The following is a 23,513-nucleotide window of genomic DNA, read 5'->3' on the forward strand; positions in this document are numbered from 1 at the left end:
TGCAGTACTTTTTTCTGTGATTATAAGCACTTGATGCACATAACGAGCGGTAACATAATTCAGTGCTGGACCAATAAATAATATGGGATTTAAGATTTTATATGATTAAAGTACTTAGGTTACATACATGCAAGTCAAACACTGTTTTCCGTCTCCCCAGAGTAGCCTATGGCAGTGGTTCTTAACTTGTGTTCCAGGGACACCTGGGGGTCTGCAAAGCCAACTCAGGGGGTCCGCAACTGTTTAGAATATTAAATAATATTACAATATTATTAACATTTATATAAAAAAAAGCTAAATTTAAAATAACAATGTAAACACACTCTTAATATGAATGAATTGGAAATTTGAGGCTAAAATAAAGTTGGTATCCCCCGATTGAGGCATGGGACCAGTGCAAGTGCATCAAACAGAATATAGTATGGATGAGTGGCCGAAATTGAATTCAGAAAAGCTCTATTCCCATTAAAATTACAATTCTGAGGTTTTCTTTACATTTCTTTGTGAATTGAATTAAATATGTTATCATATACTTGTTAGTTTGCTAAATACTGGTTTATGTATTTATGTGTTATTGTTTTGTGCTTCAATAATTGAAACAGCTTATGCTGGGATTTACAGGTTCCAGAAAAAAACTCAGTGAGGGGTCCAAGGATTCAAATAATAATTCAGTGGGGGGCCCTGGTTCCTGGCAGGATTAAGTGGGGCTCACAGAAGTGAAAAGGTTAAGATCCACTCTCCTACAGTTTAAGACCCGGTCTACTAAGAATAATTAAGGAAAAACCTACAAATCCAGTCATTAAGTGAGCTTATCAAATTAAGGGGGATTTGAAATTTGGTTACAGATAAACGCACTGTTCACAATGACCAGGTATTTTCTAAAATTATGTATTACTGTACTTTGATACAAAGCAAGAGCTTTCATGTTTTTCAAATCTTCACATATCTAATGCTTTAATATGGGTATACTATTTTTTTAAAGCTATGATGATTCATACTGACGTGGCACAGCTCGATATTAAAAAAAAAACCCACACAGTCTCTGTAGGAGCTTAACCAAGAATGTTTTAATGTCTTGATAAGATTTCAGAACTTTTGGATACAGACACTGGACCAAGGTCAAATCGCATTGAAACTTTAGAAGCACCTATTTTTGGATAGTTAAAAACGTCTTACAAACTGTACTCTCAACTTTACTTCATTCAACACCAAAATAGCAACTCTATATTAAATTGTTGGGATTTCAGCTTTAAAATCTGTTAACAGCTGGAATAAGTATTGTTTCCCAGCGTGTATAAATACATAAATCCCCTACCTTCAGCTGTTGCAAAAGTACTCTGCTGCGTACTATGGGGAATTCTTTTCATATTCTAGTTGAATTAAATGCCTGTGAAACAAAATTGCGGAACTCTTTTAATGGGCTGCCTGTACAGATCCTAAATACTAACTTCTTCCTCTGGATAAATGCAGCAGACCTATTGCTCACAGTAATATTGATTTCAGTGAACCTTGGAGTTAGAATATTATTTGAGTTAGACTTCTTCGCAGACCATTATTTGTCAGGAGAACTAAAGGGGAGTACACCATTATAATCATCGTCATACTCATCATAATCTTTATTTGATTTTATAGATAAAATCACAAAAGGCAAAACATTTCATTAAAAAATATATAGAATATCAGTATCAGTCATTTATGTTTTAGCAGGTGAAAGGTGAATGCAACAGCTGTAAAAAAAAAAAGCTAGCCTAACTTGGTTAAAATTAAGCGGTGGTCAAATCGGGCGTATAAAATTGTGGCACAGGTAACTATATTTTGGGCAAAACAACCACATGAATGTGTCATTAATCGAGATGTTATCGCAGTTGCATGGGGGTAGGTCTGAGTATTTAAAACGACGCCGATTAAAAGGGACCAGGCGATGAAGTAAGTTCAACCTAAAATAGGTCAGCAATCGACGTTGATGGAGAGGTATGTACCAGGTCAGATTAGGTTCATTGTTACTGTTTTCACCAACAGTGCGTGTTGCATAGAGTGTTTTGTTAAAGCGACATCTTCGCGTTCACACCTGAACATGTCCATAAGTGCCGATTCGACCCATTTTCCATCGGCACAGGTTATGCTTGTGGTGTTATCAAACATATCCGGCCTCCCTATAGCTCGCAAACTGCATGCCACATACGTCAACCATGGAATCTGTAGGGGCTGGTCTAATTGTAAGCTGTCCTGCAAGATCAATTTACCAAAACTCAACTTCTCCTTTGTCCAGATCAAGTCCCAGAGTTTTAATGGTTTAAGTCAAAGCCGATCAGCTAAGTAATCAATACCAAGTTCTTCGTGGACTATTTCATATGGTGTGCTTTGGCAAACGCCCAGGAAACTCCTTAAAAATTAATTTTCTGCAACTTGAAGTGGAGCAACCTGGCCGTATCCCCAGATTCTGCTGCCATAAGACACACTAAGGGGATACATTTAGCCTTGTAAATCCCCCAAGCTGATGGTATTTGTGCGCTCCCTAGTCGGCGGGAAAAAATTCTGACACCGAACATAGCCCTGCTGAAGGAGGAAACATTGTGATTAATGAGCGAGTGCTAGTTAAGATCTGAATCCAGTTGAATCCCCAGATACTTGAACTTATCCACCCTTCTAATGTACTGGCAATCGATTACATATTTCATTGTTTTTATTAACGAGGATACAAAGTTCATGACATGCGATTTAGAGAAATTAGTGGATAGGTCAAGACTATTCATAAAATTAATAAAAAGGGAGAAAAGCCTATTCAGGCTTTTAGCAGTACGGTCCATTAAACTGTGTCGTCCGCATATACTAAGTCAGGAATGGGACGTCCACCTACTCTGGGGACATCAACATCTGCAACAGTCAGGACCTACTCTAAGCTGTTGATGTAAAATATGAATAGGAAAGGAGCTAAAATGCAACCCTGACGTACCCATCGCTGAAGTTGTTTAAAGTGCTCAGTGCATTTCCCATTGGGGCCGTACCTAATACTGGCAGAGAGGCCGTTGTGCAAATCACGCAAAAAATGTATTAAAACTATATCAACATCCATCCATTCCATCATCGACCAGAGCGTAGAGCGGTTAACTCTATCAAAGGCCGAGCGAAGGTCCATGAAGGCCAGATGGATGGCCCCATTCTTGGCCTTAGTATACTTACAAGTTAAAAGATAGGAGGTTCAAGGTCTGTTCTATTGTTTCCCGACCCGGCGAAACCCATACCCAATAATTTTCACCTCTGAGTCAAAGAGGGAAATGTGTCTAAAAGAAACCGGGTCTGATCTATTGCCCTTTTTAAAGACAGGGACTATTATAGACTGGGACCATGTAGAGGGAAGAGGACTAGATAGAGCAGAGTTTAAGTGCAGTGTCAGTATAGGGGCCACAGGTCTAAACAATCCTTGTACAGGTCACCAGGTACCCCAGCAGGCCCTGAAGCCTTGTTTAAAGGCAACTGGGAAATTGCATCTCTGACCTCAGTGAAGCTAAAAGTTAGATAACGGTCTGTCCGGGGGCCTACTACAGGCTCCATCTCTCCCTCAAGGCTATAAATGGCCCTGAAATGATCCATCCAGACCTGAGATGGGATGGTACATGCCTGCTTGGTAAGCTGGTCTACATGAAAAAGGGCTGAGTTGATGACACCCCAGAAGGCTGCGCTATTGCGCTGCTGACTGGCCACCACTAACTTGTCCCAGGTCTCTGTATTGATTTGGGCTTTACGATCTTTACAGGCTTTCTTAAAGGCTGCCCTGACATTCTTAACCTTTTCCTGAAAGCTGGGCTTAGCATGCAAGAGATTCCACAGGTCCTTGAGACTTAATAAACCTGAAGATATTAGTAAATGACACCAAGATACTCTGTGGTGGCTCTGCATCTGACAGACAGGTCTGAAAATCGGCTTGACATGAGACAATCAGGTTTTTGGCAAAGGCTGATGGGACAATGATGGCCCACTTTATCCTATGCCCCAGCTCAGCCAGTGTAGTGGGTGTCTGGTAAACGGATGTGGAGCTCACCACTTTATTGTCCCAATAAAATGATGCAATTATTGGGTTTTGGTCGCTCAGATGGTTTTGAAAAACCTCAAAGTCTAAAAGTGTGGCAAACAGATAACCAAAGACAAAAATATAATCAATCACACTACAGTGCCCCCCTCCCCCATAAAGGTGGGAGTGTAGGCCTCAACGGGATCATGTTTGCTCGTCAATAAGTTCACCAACTCAGAGATAAGGTTGTTAGCCACTTCCCATTGGTATGAGTGTTTAAAATGTGCCTGGGTTACAAATGGCCCCTCAAAATCAGATTCCTGACTTTAAGAACAGGAGCGGCACGGGTGCAGGTTAAAATCTCCCACCAACATGATAGGTTAAAAGGGGGTTCTGACAGAGCGAAATCATCCATAAAACATTTAAGACTAGCCATAACTTCTATTTCATCTTTCGGGGGAACTGCATTATTAAAATTGATGAGTAGTCGTCTAAGTTTGTTAGGGAATATTAAAAGGGTGCCCAAAATAGTTTTACATTTGGAACTTATCACCTGAACTTTACAGTTATATTCAAATTTAATTAGGGTGGTGACACCACCACTAGCGCGACCACTAGATGAACGGGTGGCTAAAACGGAGTGGGAGAAATAGTCCTCAAGATACAAACAACCCTTGGTGTCCCATGTTTCCTGTAGACAGATCAGACTAAAGTTCTTCAGCATGTCCAGCCAGTCACCATCACAATGTTTACTCTGGATATCAGCTATATTCCAACAGATGACCTGAATGGAATCTTGAGGCACAGACACTGGATCCTCATTTGGGATGGCATGGGTCTAAAGGTCTATGATGGGAGTAGAGTCCAGTCAATCTGGGTCATCAAGCTCACTCAATGGAAGGAAACAGTTGCCCAGTAATATGGGAGTGGTATTAGATATGGCTTGGGAATTTGCAAGGCGACACCACGGCTTTCCCTGTGGCAAAGGCGAATATCTTGAGCCCCCAACGTTGGAGTTATTGGGAGGGGGGGGTAAAAAAAGCCCAGTGGGAGAGCTGTTGTACGGTCTGAGGCTGTGCCAATCGTAGCGAAGGCGCGAAAAATTAAGCACGCTTCCAAGCGGTTGTTGAAGTTCACTATAATACAGTCTCCCACCGCCGTTTTCCGACATTGGCCTATCCAACCCACGGGCCATTACGATCTTCTCCGTCAGCATCTGTGTGGGGGGGATAAGAGGTGTTGGTCTTGGTTGCCAGCCAGTGAACGGTCTTGTTTTTCAACTGATCGAAATTTTTCTCTGCCCCCTCCTCAAAGGTGGCAAATCACCCAACACAATGAGAGAGGATGTGCCCGCCAGGGGCAGCTGGATAGTGGTATTGGAGGGGCAGTATGACAACTATGATGTTTGGGATGTGGCAGAAGTGGACAAATAAGTGTTACTCCTGCTTCCCTGCTGGATTGCCGAACCTGACACTTGCCACCCAGATTTTGCCTCTGTGATCCTTGGCACATCGGGTAAATTAGGAGAATAAGATCGCAAGGACGTTACAGTGGGACTGCCGATAAGACTTGGGCCTGAACTTGAGCTTGAGCCTGTGTAGTTACTCCTACTCTTCTACAGACAGTGACGTCGCGGGGAAGAGTATTTAGGCCTGAATTTAGGAAAGTGTTCTGGAGATCAGAAAACTGGCTGCTTTTACTTGAATATAGAGTGTCCACTGATCCCTTCAATGATCCGACTGTTAGCTCAAGTGCAGAAATCCGGGTGTCAAACACATTTAGGGCTGAGATGATCTTCAGTTCAAGAGCCTTAAAGGACGCTAAGAGACGGTCAGCTGGAGTGTCCTTGTCCGTGGCTACGGAATAGTCAACTACAGAAGTAGATGGCACGCTCACATGCTCTGGAATAGTCTTCCTGCTCGATTTGGTAGATACAGGCAACCCCGGGTTGGAATTTTTGCCTCGGGTTCCCAGTTTACGAGTTTTAGGGGGGCATTTCAACACAGGGTCCCTTGGTGTGGGCAGTGGATCCGGTATATTAGAGGAGCTAGCTATGGGGTCGAGGTCAATAGGGAGGAGGACTGGCTATATGGTTGTTGGGGTCAACCAACCCCCCGGTAAAGATGCCGGTCACTTGATTCTCGGGGGGATGTGGTTTGATGATTCCCAGCCAGCTCTATTTCAGCACTAATAATCTTCTACGATAATACTCACAGCATGGTTCAAAAAGGACAAAATCAACGTGCTGGCTCTTGAGCGTTTGTCACCCCCATTAGTTGTTTCTGCCTTCCTTTTCCACATGCTCACGGTTCATAAACACTAAATTGTGGGTAAATAGACCAGAGGAATCGCAGACAGTGTGAGGAGACAGTAGAATGTGTGGTCACTCACCGCCTGCAGAGTACCCCAATATCCTATCCTATAAACCAGAAGAAAGGGGGGTGGCCCAGACGGACTCTTTCGGGCTAAGACGGGCCATTCTTGGCCCGGTCTTGGACTGGGCACGCGACCAGGCACATCTCGCGCAGCGGGAACCTTTGAGCCCTTGTAAGCACCTCCGGTCGCAGGAACAGCTGCGGAGAAGCTGCAGCAGCCGCGGGATCCTTTGGCATCCCCGTGCAAACACAAGATTCCAACTCCCGCACAGCAGGAGCCTCTGAGCCCTTCTAAGCGCCTCCGGGTGCCGGAGCAGCTGTGGAGAAGCGGCCGCGGGATCATCTGGGGTTTGAAGTCTGTACCGTGCAAACACAAGATTCCAGCATTGGTCCCTTCTTGAGGTTATCTCATTTCATAATGAACCGGAGAAATTTGTGTCATGCAAGAGACACACCTGTTTACAAAAGATTGAGGGGCAAAGGAGGGATGGCTCCATCTAGGTGGTTTCCCCAGCAGTAGTGGCATCACACAAGAGCAACAAGCATTGGCAAATCCAATAGGTCACAGCAATACAAGGGCTTAATAATAAGGTATAGTTCATTGCTTACTGCTACTTACTAAAAAATTGGCGTCAACTCTCCATTTAAATGCTCGGAGGGTCAGTAAAAGAGACTGGCTACAGCCGTACATTGAAATGAATGAAGCAGGATGGGTCTGAGGGACATGTCTGTAAGAGGGATGAAGGCAGCTCCCTATTAAAGTGCACTGAGCAGGACTGGTCTGTAAGGGGGTGGCGGTGTGAGGGCAGCTTCCCTTTGAAATGCATTGGGTAGGGCTAGTCTGTAAGGGGGGTCTGTAAAGGGGGAACCTCTCCGTAGAAATGCACTGGGTAGGACTGGTCTGTAAAGAGGGATCTGTAAGAGGGGTGTGGGCAACTTCCTGTTGAAATGCGTGGGGCAGGAGACAGGTGTCTAACGACAAAATGCCACAAAGCACTGAAACTGCACCTACGAATCTGGGAGCACCCACAGTCCACCCTACTGCATGAGCCCCGCCCCATCCTTGCACACATGCGTGTTTCACTGCTCTTCAACTATACACACACCTTGAACCTCTTTCACCAAGTCTGCACAAGCACAGAGGGGCAAAGACACTTGTTTGAATTATTTTCATAACAATAGTACCAATAGGCAGCTATGAAACAGTTTATTTGTGTCACTTCAAACAAGTCAGAAGGTACAGCCCCTAAGCGTGTGCCCCTTCACTCCTTTGGGAGGGTGGGTGCCCTTTCGGAGGAGGGAGGGGGAGGGGGGGGGGGGGGAGGAGGGAGGTGTGGGGGGGGGAGGGAGACATTGGTTAAATATACTTTATAAAAGGTTTCATGAGGAGCAATGATGCCCAAATGCTAATACACTAATCCTCTATCCTGGTTGCAAAACCGGATTCTAAGAGCTATGGTGCAACCCAGACACTAGACCTGCACAAGTGAATATAAAACTATGACATCACAACTCTGAAATCACAAACACACAGCATGGTAAGTGGGCAGTGGGAAGTGAGAAGACTTTCGCAGCCTAAGGAGAGGGAGCAAGTGGCAGTACCAGGGAAGGTTGTGAGAGCAGGGGGGAGGAGAGCAAGCAGCAGCAGTTAGAGAGGTCTGGGGCATGAGACCAGAGCAGCAGCTGAACACAGCAGTAACGAGAGAGCGGAGGGAATGAGCAGCAGCACCAGCTGTGCCAGGCCAAGGCTGCGGTAGGCAGAGGCAGCCGCAATGCAGAAGAGGCTTGCAGAGGAAGCAGAGAAACCGAGAGGCGGCTTCGGAAGACTGAAAATATGGAGGGAGGAAGCACATGAAAACTGGATACGGCAGGAAAGAAAATGGCGCTCTGCACTAATGAGAACACCAGCGCCCCTGAAGAGGGATCAAAAACGAAGCAAAAAGAAGTTAATAAATTGATCATAAAATGAGGGATAGTGGAGGGATAGGGTACTTGGTCGCTGCTCTTGAGGAGGGGAAAACACCGGAAGGGGCATGACAAATGCATGCCATGGACAAATTGGGATTAAGACAGGGAGAGCGATGATGGAACCAGCAAATGGGAAGCATATTGACGGGCTAAGGCCCACAAAGTAGATGCAGCAGTCTCTTTGAGACAAAGCATGTGCTGTCTACAGCTGACATCTAAAAATGGACGGGGTAGCCATCCTGTGCTCTAGGAATTTAGCAGGGCAAGTGCTATCAACTGTATCAGATATGAAAGGACATTAGATCATAGAAGTGCGCATCTAGTGAGTGGCATCCGTCTATGTATCTAACACAGGTTAGGCGAAAAACCTACAAGACACAGTTTCTGAAATATTTATGCTGGTCAAAAGGGATTGAATAGTTGCATGTGATGTGATTATCGTAACATACCGTTCAATAAACCCTAAAATAGTCCCAAGTGGTGCCAGCCCTCTGTCACGGTGATACAGCTTCTGATCTGCGGGGCTGGTAAATATCTGGTGGGATGGGAACGGGTACTAAGCGGATTATATCTTTTATTCTGCAGACCATAATACATATGTAGGTAAAACAAATAACGGAGGGGTAGAATGCTTTAATTAGCTCATACTTGTGCAAGCAAAGGTGGTGTGAGGGGGCATGGCCTGAACAGTGATGCTCGAGGATGCTCTTTTGAGGAGCTAAATGAAGTGCCTATAATACCCTTCAAGATCCTGGATTGAGTAGCCACCCCCATGGCTAAAGAGGGCAAGGGCAGCTGTGGCAGTGACCAGGCTGCGCCAGCAGCAAGCAGCATTAACAAAGGTCCTCTTCTCTGGTCACCGAACTGAGGCATGAGGGAAGGGGTCAAACGCTTTTCTTTCTTTTTCAGAGCGCCATTTATCAATCATTCACAATTACTTAAAAGTCATATATAATCACATAGGCAAATCATTAAGCAATACATAATAAATCAGGTGACATATGAGAAACAGAGCATTATAACACCTATCATTAGTTTGTCCTTACTATCATCCTCATACAAAATTAGATGGATATTATTAATAATTACAGATGCTTAGACGTATATGACAGAGGTTCCCAAATTAGACTGTGCTTATTCGGCTTGCTATCAGTTCTGATGATACCCATTTCCATCCAATAAAAATGTCAATAAACTGATGCCACCACACTGGTTGACAGATGGACGGGGGTATAGTTGTCCAGCCATCTACGAGTAACAATTAGTCTGTCTAGGACTAATGCAACCATTACTAACCCCATACGCTGCTCAGACATATGAGGTGAGTAGCTCAATAATGTAGCTTACAATGTAGGAAATATATTTTAATCTTTAAACGTTTATTCAGTTCCCGGAAAACCTGAAACCAATATGCAGGAATAATCTTACAATGATAAAAAAATATGAGCAATATCAGCAGTGGGTTGAGAACACCGAAAGCAGCTGAAATCCCCATTTGTACAGTTTATTAGGGGTATAGTACCGATCTTGATTAATTTGTAATACTGATTTCCCAGCTGGGTTAAGATTCCTTATTTAAGGCCGTGTGAGACATTGACAATTAAGTTGTGATACTGGTAATTAGGTCAACTCTTGTAATTACCATATTTGGTGAGTCCTGTTCAAGAACTGTGCTCCACCGATTAGCAGATTGTCTGCTTGATCAACCACCATCAGTTGGTAGACACGACAGATCAATCGTTTACTAACAGAAGATACTAATTTTATATTTAATGGCATCTGTAGGAGTATCTCATTATGCTCATTATTTTGAGTGAAGAATGCCTGCATTTCCGGATATTTAATAAACAAAAAACCATAACATGGAATTGAATATTGAGATGAGAGAATGCAAAATGATTTTAGTGTATTACCATTATAAAGTTGTCCCATATTTTGCAATTGGGCGCCTTCCCATTGAACAACAAACGCACCGTGGGAAAAGTTGGGACAGCTCTGGTTATGAAAAAGAGATGTGCGATAATTCAGGCTGGTTATCCTAAAAGCTTTTTGGATACGAGTGCCCAGACATGATAAGAAACTGAATTGGTCCTGAGGGGCCAATGCGTTTTTTGCCGACGCCAATTGCTTGTGCTAGCTGTGAGGAAAAAAAGTTGAGCATCCCCCCCCCCTCAATTACAGGGACCAAGAGGAGACAGCGAGCCACCAGTGGACTCCTGCCGCCGAGTGAGCTTGCGCCAATGGCGCGAGGCCTCATGGTGCAGATGCGTATGGTGTTGTGGACATTTCCTGGGGTACCAGCCCATGAGTGTTGGTCCTCCTTGCTGCGGTTCTGGTTCAGCTGCTATCCGGGCACACCAACCCCCTCAACTCAACCCCAGTTTCATCAGAGACATGCTGTAGGGGGTACATGTGGGGAGGGAAGGAACTAGTTGGCCTTCTGCAGTGGAAGGTTTCTGTGGGCCACTTGCATGTTGTTTGTACATTACCGTCATAGCCTGCTGATTTGTGGAGAACATTGCTACAATCAGACTTGAGACTGTTGGGAGTGGGGTGGCTCTGTCCTGCTATAGAGTGTCCCAGTGAGCGATTGGAGATTGGGCATTAATTGGTCAAATAAACCACACTGATTGGGTTTGAAGAGTGGCTGGCCAAACCTCTCCCTTCAGCCCCCACCCCAACAATGGATTGGCACTACTTTACATGAGGTCGCCTCACTGGGGCTCTTTGTAGGCTAGAATGGTCTGGGGATTTCATTGCTGGGGATGTACTGGTGGAGGGACCGTTAAAAGCTGGTCGCGACATTAAGGAGGAATCTGGAGTCCTCCTAATTTCATTCTACCATTACCTCGAAATTTAGAAACGCTGATGTGCCTTAATTAGGAGGAACTGGATGATTGGCCTAACTTCAGTCCACTACAGGCAACACGGACTATAACTCCGCTTCCCCTGCAGGCGAAAATTATCATACGGTCTGGACCTGTGGTTATTAACTCCTAAGACACATTCAATCAGCTTAGATAAGCCTGGGAAAAAAGACATTTACCACCTCAAACACAAAGAATGGACTTTTGAACTTATGGTCCCACGCATGGCTGCAACCTATAACATTTAAATTAATACAGTTGAAATAATGACATAGAATTTACTGGACCCAAGAGAAATTGTGCCACTTCTGACAAGGATCAACCCCAGAATCCCTTAGAAGTCAGGCAGTGGTGAGGGGACTTTATTCACACAACTTGGTCTTTTCCAGTACTTAGGCTTTCCTGGGATGGCATATCTCACCATATTGAACCAAATTGTAGCGACCAATCAACTCAATTCTAAATATTAGTCTGCTAAAAATACTTTAAGATGAGGGCGTTACAAGAGGTGGAAATACCTACTTAGGCTCGGTCCAGCATTAGGGAAAAGACACTGTTTAGAATTAGATGGAATCAACCAACCCCATCCCTCCCTCCCCCCCACCCTCACCCCCCCCCCCGACTAACCCACTACCACCTGTGTAGACAGGTGGAAGCGTGGTATGAGCAGACACTGTGTACTTGAGCTGTCGATATATGAGGACATGGATTGTCCCCAAAAACACTGCAAGTTCGAGGAAAGTTGGGAGGTTTACCAGAAGGAAGATGCAGATGATTGAGGCCATCTAAACTCCTGCCATTAACAGGAATTAGGCATTGGTCATTGCTGACTCCATGCACTGGGACAGGAACAGACTAATTTGCATACAGCCAGGTTCTGAAACTGGGATTGTGCAGTGAGCTAAAAAACGGTGTTGGATCTAGCCCTGATCTCTTGACAGGGTGAGAGTATTCTGCTTAATTCAGAGACTCTGTCCCTCACCACCCCTTGTTGTAAATATTTTTGTCCACCCTAAGCGTGGAAGGGTATACTCAGACATGAGTCCCTTGCTCATTGCACCATCAGGATTCAAGCAAGCCGGGCCGAAGACGGCTGTAATGCCAGAAACCGGTCCCCGGAAGCTTGTTTCCTTCCCAGTGTAAGAATTGGCTTTTGTAGTTTGGTTTGCCCTGTTCCCATCATGCACTGGGACAGGAACAGACTAATTTGCATACAGCCAGGTTCTGAAACTGGGATGGTGCAGTGAGCTAAAAAACGGTGTTGGATCTAGCCCTGATCTCTTGACAGGGTGAGAGTATTCTGCTTAATTCAGAGACTCTGTCCCTCACCACCCCTTGTTGTAAATATTAACAGGAATTAGGCATTGGTCATTGCTGACTCCGAGAGATTTAAAACTGATCCACACCTGTGGTAAATAAATGTGATAAATCTAGTTGTATATTTTTCTCCATTGTGCTATGAGGAGGCTTCTGGATTTCTTTTTTCTTAGTTGTAAAACAATAGATTCCCATTTTATGTGGATTCTTTATTCTTCGATACTTGAAATCATTTATCCAGAAGGGCCAGTCCAGGCTAAATACTATTGGAATGAATCAAAAACAGTATAGAATGTACAAAACAGCTATGAAAAAACAAAATAATTCCTCTACCCTTATTGCAGCTCAATGGTCATGAGCCCTAGTAAAGAAGGCTTGGAAATATTCTCTTAATTCCATAAACCAGAACTCACATCAGAAATAGAAGAGATAGGAGCTATGAAACGATCTAGCAGACCACCATGAAAAAAGTCCAGCAAAAATCTGTCAGTAAAAATCACTTCAGTTCATAACACAGCAAATCATGCCCCCTCCCAACTACAAGCCGTAATATGCTCCTTAACCCCCAAACGATAACAAAAACAATAATCTGATTCAATCTATAAACATACCGAGTTCCCGATACCCTAGTCATCCGAATATATAAAAAAACATTCTTCAAGAAAGCTCTCTGGCCATACCGGCAAAAGCAAACATCAAATAGTATTTATCAACATGAGAATTACAGAGGGACCAGAACAACGTAAAAACAGGCATTAATAAACTAAAGAAGACATAGCTTGAGCAATCAGACCAGCAGACAAAATTCCAATGGTCAGTTCTTAAATAAGCTCATCAAAAAGGAAGCATTCTCTCAGCTCTCCATTTTAACTGAGCAACACACATTTGTTCCTGAAAGGTAGGAGTCAGACTAGGAATGAGTAAAGAATCTGCAATAATTTCCAGTTGGGATTGTAGGAAGCTGGCTCTCTATAGAGTATACCAAAACGAGGTACACTGTGCAGAGAGTCCATGCAACCCCTATTGGTTTACAGAGGAAAAAAATGTATAACACTTCAATCAATCAAACATATTTGTAGAGCGTGCTACTCACCCGCTAGGGTCTCGAGGCGCTGGGAGGGGGGGGGGTTTGGAGCCGCTACTGCTCGAACAGCCAGTTCTTGAGTTGTTTCCTGAAGGAGAGATGGTCCTGGGTCAGCCGTAATTGGGTGGGGAGGGAGTTCCATGTCTTGGCTGCCAGGTAGGAGAAGGATCTTCCTCCGCCGGTGGCTCTGCGAATTCGTGGGACGGTGGCGAGGGCGAAGCTGGTGGAATGGAGCTGGCGGGTGGGTGTGTAGAATGTGAGGCGGTTGTTGAGGTATTTGGGGCCCATGTCGTGGAGAGCCTTGTGTGCGTGGGTGAGGAGTCTGAACGTGATCCTCTTGCTGACGGGGAGCCAGTGCAGGTCTCTCAGATGGGCGGAGATGTGGTTGTGACGGGGGATGTCCAGGATGAGTCGTGCAGAAGCGTTCTGTATGCGCTGGAGTCTTTTCTGTAGTTTGGCTGTGGTTCCAGCGTAGAGGGTGTTCCCATAGTCCAGTCGGCTGGTGACGAGGGCCTGGGAGACCGTCTTTCTGGTTTCGGTGGGGATCCACCGGAAGATCTTTCGGAGCATGCGCAGGGTGTTGAAACAAGATGACGAGACGGCGTTGACTTGTTTGGTCATCGTGAGGGAGGAGTCCAGGATGAAGTCCAGGTTGCGTGCATGGTCCGTGGGCTTGGGGGCGGTGCCCAGTGCAGGGGGCCACCAGGAGTCGTCCCAGGCAGAGGGGGATGGTCCCAGGATGAGGACTTCCGTCTTGTCTGAGTTCAATTTCAGACGGCTGAGCTTCATCCATTCCGCGACGTCTTTCATTCCTTCCTGGAGGCTGGCTCTGGCGGTGGCGGGGTCGTTGGTGAGGGAGAGGATCAGCTGGGTGTCATCAGCGTAGGAAATGATGTTTAGGTTGTGTTGGTGTGCGATGGCTGTGAGGGGGGGCTCATGTAGACGTTGAAGAGGGTGGGGCTGAGCGAGGATCCTTGAGGAACGCCGCAGATGACTTCAGTGGCCGCGGATCGGAAGGGGGGGGGGGGGAGGCGGACTCTCTGGGTTCTTCCGGAGAGGAACAAGATGATCCTCTCCAGGTCCTTTCCTTGGACTCCGGTGTTGCTGAGGCGCTGTATTAGTGTACTGTGGCATACGGTGTCGAAAGCTGCTGAGTGGTCCAGGAGGATGTGGGCAGCTGTTTCCCCGTTGTCGAGCAGGGACCTGATGCCGTCGGTAGCTGCGATGAGGACGGTCTCGGTGCTGTGGTTTGCTCGGAAACCGGACTGCGAGGGGTCGAGGGATCTGTTTGTCTCGAGGAAGGCGGAGAGTTGTTTGTTGACGGTCTTCTCGATGACTTTGGAAGGAAAAGGGAGGAGCGAGATGGGGCGGAAGTTCTTGAGGTCTGTGGGGTCCGCGGTGGGTTTCTTCAGGAGGGCGCTGAGCTCGGCATGTTTCCAGCTCTCCGGGAAGGTGGCGGATGTGAAGGAGCTGTTAATGATGTCCCGGAGTTGGGTGCGATGATGGAGTCGGCTTTGTTGAAGATGTGGTGTGGGCAGGGGTCGGTTGGGGAGCCGGAGTGGATGGTGTTTATCATGCGGGTGGTGTCTTCGGTGCTGACCGGGGTCCAGGTGCCGAGGGTGATGGTGGGGGGCGCTGGTTCGGTGGTGGGGGGCGTTGGTTCGGTGGTTGGGTGCGTGGTCTCTGTGTGCCGAAGCTGTTGTGTATGTCGGCGATCTTGCGGTGGAAGATCGAGGTGAGTGAGTCGCAGAGGTCTTGCGAAGGTTTGATGTAGTTGTTGCAGGCGCTGGGGTTGGAGAGCTCTTTAACGATGCTGAAGAGTTCCTTGCTGTTGTGGGTGTTGTTGTCTAGTCGTTCTCTGAATGTTGTCCTTTTGGTGGTAAGGATCCGCTGGTGGTGTTTGCGGATGGCGTTCTTTAGGGCTGTCATGTTTTCTGTTGACTGGTCGTGGCGCCAGGCTTTCTCGAGGGTACGGCAGGATTGCTTGGAGTTTTTGAGGTCGTTGGTGAACCATGAGGCGTTCTTGCTGCCGGGTCTGCTGGGAGGATTATTCAGCTGTGCAAGGTCATTGGCGCAGTTGGTGAGCCACTGTGTGAGGTTGCGGGCTGCTTCGTTGGGGCCCGTCGTGTTGGTGGGAGGGTTCTGGCTGAGGGAGGTGGTGAGCTGGTCTGCGGTTATCTTGCTCCAGCTTCTTCGGGGAGCCTGTTGCGGGTGGTGGTGGGTCGTGGTTCTCCTGAAGTTGAAATGGACGCAGCTGTGATCTGTCCAGTGTAGTCCGGTGGAGTGGCTGAAGGAGATGTGCTTGCTGGAGGAGAAGACGGGGTCAAGCGTGTGGCCGGCGTAGTGGGTGGGGGTGTTCACCAGTTGCTTGAGTCCGAGGTTGGCGAGGTTGTCCAGCAGGGTGGTGGTGGTGGTGGTGTTGTTTTCCAGGTGGAAGTTGAGGTCCCCTAGGAGGATGTAGTCGGAGGAGGTGAGGGCTTATTAAGTCTGCGATGGCTTCGCTGAATTGTGTGCGTGGTCCCGGTGGTCTGTAGATGAGAGTGCCTCTGAGGGGGGTCTTGGGGTCGGTGTGTATCTGGAAGTGAAGGTGCTCGGCGGCGGTGAGAGTGTCTTCGGAGTTGGTCGTGATGCGGATGGTGTTTCTGTGGACGATGGCGATGCCTCCTCCGGTTTGGTTGATGATGTCCCTCCGGGTGATCTTGTAGCCATCTGGGATGGCTATGGCGATGTCGGGGGCTGAGGAGGCGTTCATCCATGTTTCTGTGAGGAAGGCGACATCTGGTGATGTTGTGTCGAGGAGGTTCCAGAGTTCGACAGCGTGCCTGTGGACGGAGCGGGTGTTGAGCAGGATGCACTTGAGGTGATTGTTGCTGGTGCCTGGCCTGGCGGGTGCGGTGCAGGTTCGGAGGCAGGTGAATTTGCAGGCTTGGCAGGTGAAGGGTCCGTGGGTGCGTTTCGGGGTGGCTCGGTGGCAGGCGGGGTACGGCCGGTGTTGAGTGCGTGGAGGGTGGCGTCGTCGTATGTCAGTCGGGTGGGCTGGTATCGTTGAGGGCCAGGGGTACTGGCACTGGGCGTGGTCCAGGCATGGACGGGCGTAAACGGGCGTTGGCGTGCAATCGGCACGCAATCGGCGCGCTCGCTGCGTGCGGACCCTGCGCGTACGGCGCATAAATGGCCAAGTGGGAGGGAGGAGCAGCTGGGAGGCGGAAGCGGGGCAGCGAATGGGAAGGGGGTACAGAAGAGGGGCGGGGACGCAGAGGAGCAGGAGGCGGAGAACAGAGCGGGAAACGGAGGCGAGGGGGCAAGTCACGAATACAGAAAATACAGCGACAAATACAGGCACAGAGAAACCAAAAACACGAGGGGGCAAGTCACGAATACAGTAAATGCAGCGACAAATACAGGTACAGAGAAACCAAAAACAAAGCCCAGAATACTCAGCTTCAGGGCAGCGGCGAACTCGCGGCAGTAGGGGGGGAAGCCTGGGCACACTCACGGGGAGTCGCGAGGAGCGACCGGCCCTGAAGCAGGGTCAAGGGTCACACAAGGGTAACACTTAATGCTCTCTTTAATGGTAATGTGGGTCAGCAGTTTAGGCTTATCAAAGGGTGGTGCTAACCATGTGTTGTACTCACAGAGGCACTAAATGAGAGACATGAATAAATCTAAGACCAATTTTAGAAAAATAACGTGCACTTTTATATACATTTTGATAGCAAGAACTTCGTTATCAGGTAAGTACTTTTTCAAATATTGAATTTCACAGGTAAGTAAAATGTTCACTTAAATGCGTCTTTATGTGTAATGCTTTCCTATAGGAGAAACGGCATATACACTATACAGGTACTTGCAGTAGGTTTCCAAGGGTCCCCTTCAGGACTTAAGTGGGTAAGGTCCAAAGTACTAGCAGCAATTTCCTAGCCCTGGGGCGTCTGGGTGCAGAGGTGCTGGTTATGTGCTACACTGAAGGGGTGCACCTAAAAACAGGCTGCAGAGGGGACTTAGAGACATATGCAGGTGCTCCCAACAGAAGGCTCAGTTCATAAGGGTCCTGGGAGCAAGGTAGCAAAGTCGGTTCTCAAGAATCCAGGGGCGCGCTCGGCTGCAAAGGGGTTTGGGGTCTGGTCGGCTGGGCTGGGCTGGTGCATCGCAGGGCCTTGCGGTTGTCGGTCTCACCAGTTGAGGGTGCAAAAATCAGGACAGCTGAGCCACTCTGGAAGTGGGTCTCTGTGGTACAAACGTCCCTCAATAGCTGCTAGGTCTCAGTGCTATTGGAATCCTGACTGGACTTAAACATGCCTTGGCTGCTGTACCCCAGGTGTTGGTGCTGTGCAGCTCCGGTTGGTCCTAGCACCCTCTCACTTGGTAGGGAGACTGATCTGACCTTCTAGAGCATGGAGACATCTTCCTAGGCAGCTGGTGCATCGGTACGACATGTGGGCGCGGCAGTACAGTAAACCGCACTTTGCTGTTTTGGTGCCTGATGAATGCAGGGGAGTAGATCCTCTACTCCGGAGATTGCTGACAATTTGAGAAGGGCTGGCAGTCTACCAGGGTTCTTGGTAGAGGCTCAGTTGCAGGATGAGTTGGTTTCTTCACAATTGTCAAGAATGGTGCAGGGTTTGGCACCAAAAGTCCAAAGAACTCATCAGTTTTTGCAGCTCTTCTTTGTCATCATCTTCTAGGTCCCTCGAATCTGAGCTCCTGGCATCCGAGGTGTCACCTAGGGGCTTTAATGGGAGTGACAGGTAGTAGCTAATAGGCTACTCACCTTAAAGGCGATGACATCCCCTATATGACCACTTCCTGTGGAAGTGGGCATAACCCAGACAAGTGAACCTAATTTCACCAAAGACCAAGATAGTGGAATTATAGTTCACAATAGGTAGCCCACCTTAGGGGTGGAACTGGCCTGATAGTGAACACACCTCCCGACTAGCTAATTTTCCCACCTATCCTGGTGCCAAATTGGCCCAAGGCAGGGGGTGGCATTTCGCCGGTCTGGGGGAAGCCTGTGTCACATATCAAAGACGGCACAGGCATTTAAAGCCTCCTGCTTTGATGTGCTGATTATTTAGCCATCCTTTCTGGAGGAGGTGACATCTAGGGCCGGAGCAGGCATTGTTGCTGCTCTCAGAGAGTGTGCGCTTTCACCTGCAGAGGGTCAGAAAACCTGTATGTGGTGGCAGGCTGGTCTACACCAGTCAGCCAGTACACTAGAGGTTGGTAGGGTTTCAGGGGGCACCTCCAAGGGGCCCTCTGGGTGCATGTATTAATGAATCCATCATAGGAATCAGTGTGGGTTTATTCATAAGAGATGTTTGATACTAAACAACTTTGTATTCAGTGAAGCCATCATGTAGCTGGGGAACTCATTCATTTTTTCCATGTATAAACTTTATTTCGGCCGTAAAAGGCCATAAAAGTCACATAATAACACATTGCGAAGAAAAAAAGACATTAAAAATAGTACTTCATAAAAGTTTAAAAAGTAGTTATTTACAGATTGCATCGACTACAGCAGCTTGTTACATTAAAAAAAGAGAGAAAAAATTAATTGCACAATTACAGTAGTGTTTTCAGCAACTTTTGGGGCCTTTTCCACATTGAGAGAAGAAAGCGAGTAACTGGAAATACCACAATAGTTTGGTTCAGATCTTAAAATTCAATAAGAAGCTATTAATACATTGAGTGAACCCCATATTTTTACAAAGTGGAATGAGCCAATATTTTCTTAATGATCTGTTCCCTGGACAGAAAAATAATCAACAGTGGCAGGTACACAGACTCAAGATGGCTTTCGTGTTCACTGCTAGAGACCAAGAATCGACTTTGACATCACAGGGGTATATCTGCTCCTGCAGCGATGTCCTCACATGCAATATAATGCACCCTTCCTCAGGGCTGTAAGGTCTTCTGTATGGGTGACTTGCTAATATTACATGCAGAGTCCGCAGGCATGGCACACAGGAGGTGTGACATGTTGTGTCTTAACTTTTCTCTGCACCATCTTCACTTTTCTCTGCACCATGGTACTCAGTCTGCAATGGCAGTGTGCACGAGTGTGGTGAGGGGTTCCTTAGGGTGGCATAATACATGCTGCAGCCCTTAGGGGCCCTCTTTAGTACCCATGCCCTAGGTACAATGTACTAGGGACTTAGGAGAGCCTAAAGCTATTGCCAATTGGGGGAACAAGTGTACAGATTTATGGAAAAAGATCTGGCACAAGGGACCTGGATTGCAGGAGCCCAGTGCACTTTCTGTCAAAACTGCATTTCAATTACCAGGCAAAAAGTGGAGGTGACAATGTCATAAAGGGGCACTGTCCTACATGGATGACCTCAAGAACTCGACAGAATTTAAAAGGAGTAGCAGCCCTGTTCCTACTGGATACATCAGCTGCACTCGAACAGATGATCATCAACTTCTGTTATAAAAACTAAACATGCGAATCAAACGTAAACAGAACGAAAATTATAACATCTGCACTGCCCGGCACGGTCTGACCTCTAGGGTAGGTGTTCCACAAGGATCAACTATAGAGCCTCATCTTAAATATATACTCATCTACATTTCCTGACCTTATCACAAGTGTTGGGCTTTCCTACTATAAGTATTCTGATGATACTCAACACATCCGAAAACAAAAAAACATCACACCTATAGACCTTAGCCTAGATTACTAGAGGTTGTCCGTAGTTAGCAGAATCTCATAAAAAACATGCTGTATTGCACACTGGGTAATCTATGGAACTGAAATAGAAACGGTCTGCCTGCAGTGGAAATGCAAACTGCACAAGCAAAGCAGAAAGCTGGAACCACTCCTGATCATTACCCCTAAAATAAAATAAAACAGCTCTCTGGATATCTTGAGAGCTCTGAATAAAGCTTCCAAAGACAACAATAATTAGCACCCATCTACAATTCAGGAAGGTAATAAATATTAAATATCTGGGATTTCTCTGCAAATTCACAGACTAAACTTGACATGGTTTACATTAGCTTAATCCAACCTATCCCTCACACACCTTTAGCATACTGTTCTGTGGCAAAATGCACTACTTAACTTAAGCCAGACGGTGCTTCTCCCAATAAAATATTTGGGCCTCCCCAGCCCAATATACCTTCAAGATTAAGCCACAACTCCCTATCTGAGAGGAAGGAGCTCAGGGATGTTTTATTCCTACTCTGTTAGGATATACTAAATCCTGCAGACAAGAAGAAAACTGGTTGGGTCGAGGGCGCAGCTCAACAAAAATACAAACTGTGTGGGTAGTGATGTTAAAACTAGCTAACGAGAGCGACAAAGCTGCCTTTATTGACTCGTTCTTGGTGCCAGGATTAAAAACTTTTTTTTTTAAACCTGTTTTTCATCTGACACATGCAGTTATAAACCCATAATACAGGTGCGCTATTTTCATATAAAAAACGTAGGCTTTTATTTTTTAACTCAATGTTAAAGGGTGCCTTCCTAGCTTTTATCTGAAACAATGTAAGCGCATGCATTGGTTGTTATCAGGAGCTAACGCGAGGGAGGAGGTTACAGTCGGCCCGTGTATCAGATCATTGTGACAAAGACACTGGGAGATTAAGCAATTTGCCCAGAATTACAGGTGTTTCTCCGAAGCCTAGACTCGGTTAAAATATGTGAATGCTGAAAAGATTGGAGACTTCCTATCCTGCATGCAAGCATGCTTCTACTTGGTCACTAAAGGGCATGGTTTCAGTGCACTATGTAAGTAACGAAGCTTAAATTTACAGCAAGACAACCGAGTTGAAAGCCCGTAGAAGCACTACACACCACCCATACAGCTCACACGAAGAATAGTGTGACTCACAAAACGAAGGTCTGCATCATCTTCAGTCGGATGAAAAGCCACACTGTAGATTCATCTACGCTGTCATTTTGTGAATTGAATGCGTGTGTGTGCTGCAGGTCTCAAGTACAGTAGAGCACAAGAGCAGCAGCACAGAAGAATGTGCTGCATAGCTAAACGCTTACATGATCCCAAAGGCGAGACCTATTGGCTATGCCAATGCTTGTTATTAAACAATATACAGGTCCACTTCTTACAAGAGGGCATGAGATCGTGCCGTTTAAAAAGCTGTGCTGTGCACGCTCAAAATACCACCGGTGACCGGTTCTAACACTGAATCACAGCAATGAAAATAAAATAACGTCATGACTCACCTTACGCTACCTGAGGCAGCCAAAATTAAAATCAGCAGAGGCTCGCAGCAGTGTCTTTATCGGTACTCCGATCCGGTCAGTACGCGGGGGGGGGGCAGACAGCCTGGATGCTGGTGGAGACAGGGCCGCCAAGGACCACGGATCCGCCCTCGCTTCAAGTATCACGGATCCGCCGTCCCTGACGGAAATTAATGACTCCACGTCTCTCCGTCCTTTGGCGGCTCCCGCTCTCAGGCTGGCTCTGCCTCTCTCGGCCTGTCGGCCTCTGTGACTATAACAACGGAAAACCACTATGACCCAAGCCAACGACACTTCCGCCTAACACAGCCAGGAGCCACCCGGCCTATACCCTGCGTCACTAGCGAGTAACAAAGCAGATGACGCCATTTCCCGTCAAAGGACTATCCCTTTCAGCAGCCATAGCAACCACGCAGAATCACGTGATATGAGCGTAAAGCCACGGCTTTACGTGTTGAAGTTGTTTTCCCTGCCCCTCGTAATGTGTTTTCGGTCGCGGCTAGGAAGCGCATGCGCTGTAAGTTCTCGCCTGACAGCGACATGCTTTATATACTCCGTGGGCTTAAGCCCGTCCATCGCTTTTTTTATTTACTGTTTTGCGTGTCTTTCACAAAGGCCTGTGTTGTAGGTCTAGTTGTTTATTGTTCACCCTCAGGCTATTGGCTACATGGCTCGCGCAGCTGTGAGCCACCATTGTTTATATAAGTGACGTCAGCGCTACGGCCGGCACTGACAGCTATGTTCCCTTCCATGTCGGTCACCTGTTCCCTCCCCGTAAGCTCTGTTAAAGTGAATAAATACTTTATTTCTTCTGCACTTCGTATGTGTGATAATTGACAATATCACTACAATTTGGCGACGAGGACGGGATGCGATTTTGTCGGAGCTTGCGGAGGAGAAGTAGAGGAGGATATTTTTCTATTCAAGGCAAGTAATCGATACTCTTTATTTCACAAGAGTAATCGTTTGTCTAATTCAATTTTCTGTATTTTCGAGATACTTGTGAGAACCCGTGAAGTTTTCAATCAGCTGAGCGTAAGCGTCGGAATGGGAGACGGAGCAACGGAAGCAGAGCAACTTTGGAAGAGACGACAGGAGTAAACCTACAGGCAAGTTAGGATGTTTGCGTGATGCTGTGGGAATGTACAGAATGTAATACAGATTTCCTGTATTTCAGCGCGAATCAGTTGAGTATTCTGCTGTGAGGAAACAGTTGACAGAATCATCTGTCAACTGTCATCTGTCAACGGTCATCGGCAAGCTTACGTCAGAGCGTCAATTTCAGCTGTGGTGTGTTCGGCATCGGCTGAGAGCGGCCAAGCAGCGTGCATGTGTGCGTCATCACGCATAATTCAGTGCGTGCCGCCATTTTGTTAAAGTTATTTTCCTCACAGGATTGTCGGCGCTTTCTCATCACGGAGCAATAGTTGAAGGGAATGCAAAGAAGTAATTAAATTCAGGTACGGTTTAAAATTAACGCGTGTTGCAGCGAGCGTTAGTAAACGTTCATTCTTGTCTCCTGAGTATATATTAATCACCAAAATAGCGTGGTTTATGAAAAAAGAGACATTTGAAGGGGATAGTGTCCAAATGGCTAATGAAAGCAATTTTTGTGCTCCAGCACATTTTCTTGTAACACCAGGCAAACCTGTCATGTCTTGGAAGAATTGGTACAGGGCATTTG

At 46.6% G+C, this 23,513-nt stretch overlaps 1 protein-coding gene across 1 annotated transcript in view; it reads right to left on the reverse strand.

Moving 5' to 3' along the window:
- Positions 1-22,193, reverse strand: part of MCRS1 (microspherule protein 1) — a 238,183-nt gene extending 215,990 nt beyond the window's left edge. Inside the window, exon 1 of the mRNA XM_078689171.1 lies at positions 21,812-22,193. The gene's annotated coding sequence lies outside the window, so the exon portion shown is untranslated. The remainder of the gene's footprint in view (positions 1-21,811) is intronic.
- Positions 22,194-23,513: the final 1,320 nt, after the last annotated feature.

The sequence above is a fragment of the Lissotriton helveticus genome, chromosome 1_1 (assembly GCF_964261635.1).
Source record: "Lissotriton helveticus chromosome 1_1, aLisHel1.1, whole genome shotgun sequence".
In the NCBI taxonomy this organism is placed as follows: Eukaryota; Metazoa; Chordata; class Amphibia; order Caudata; family Salamandridae; genus Lissotriton; species Lissotriton helveticus.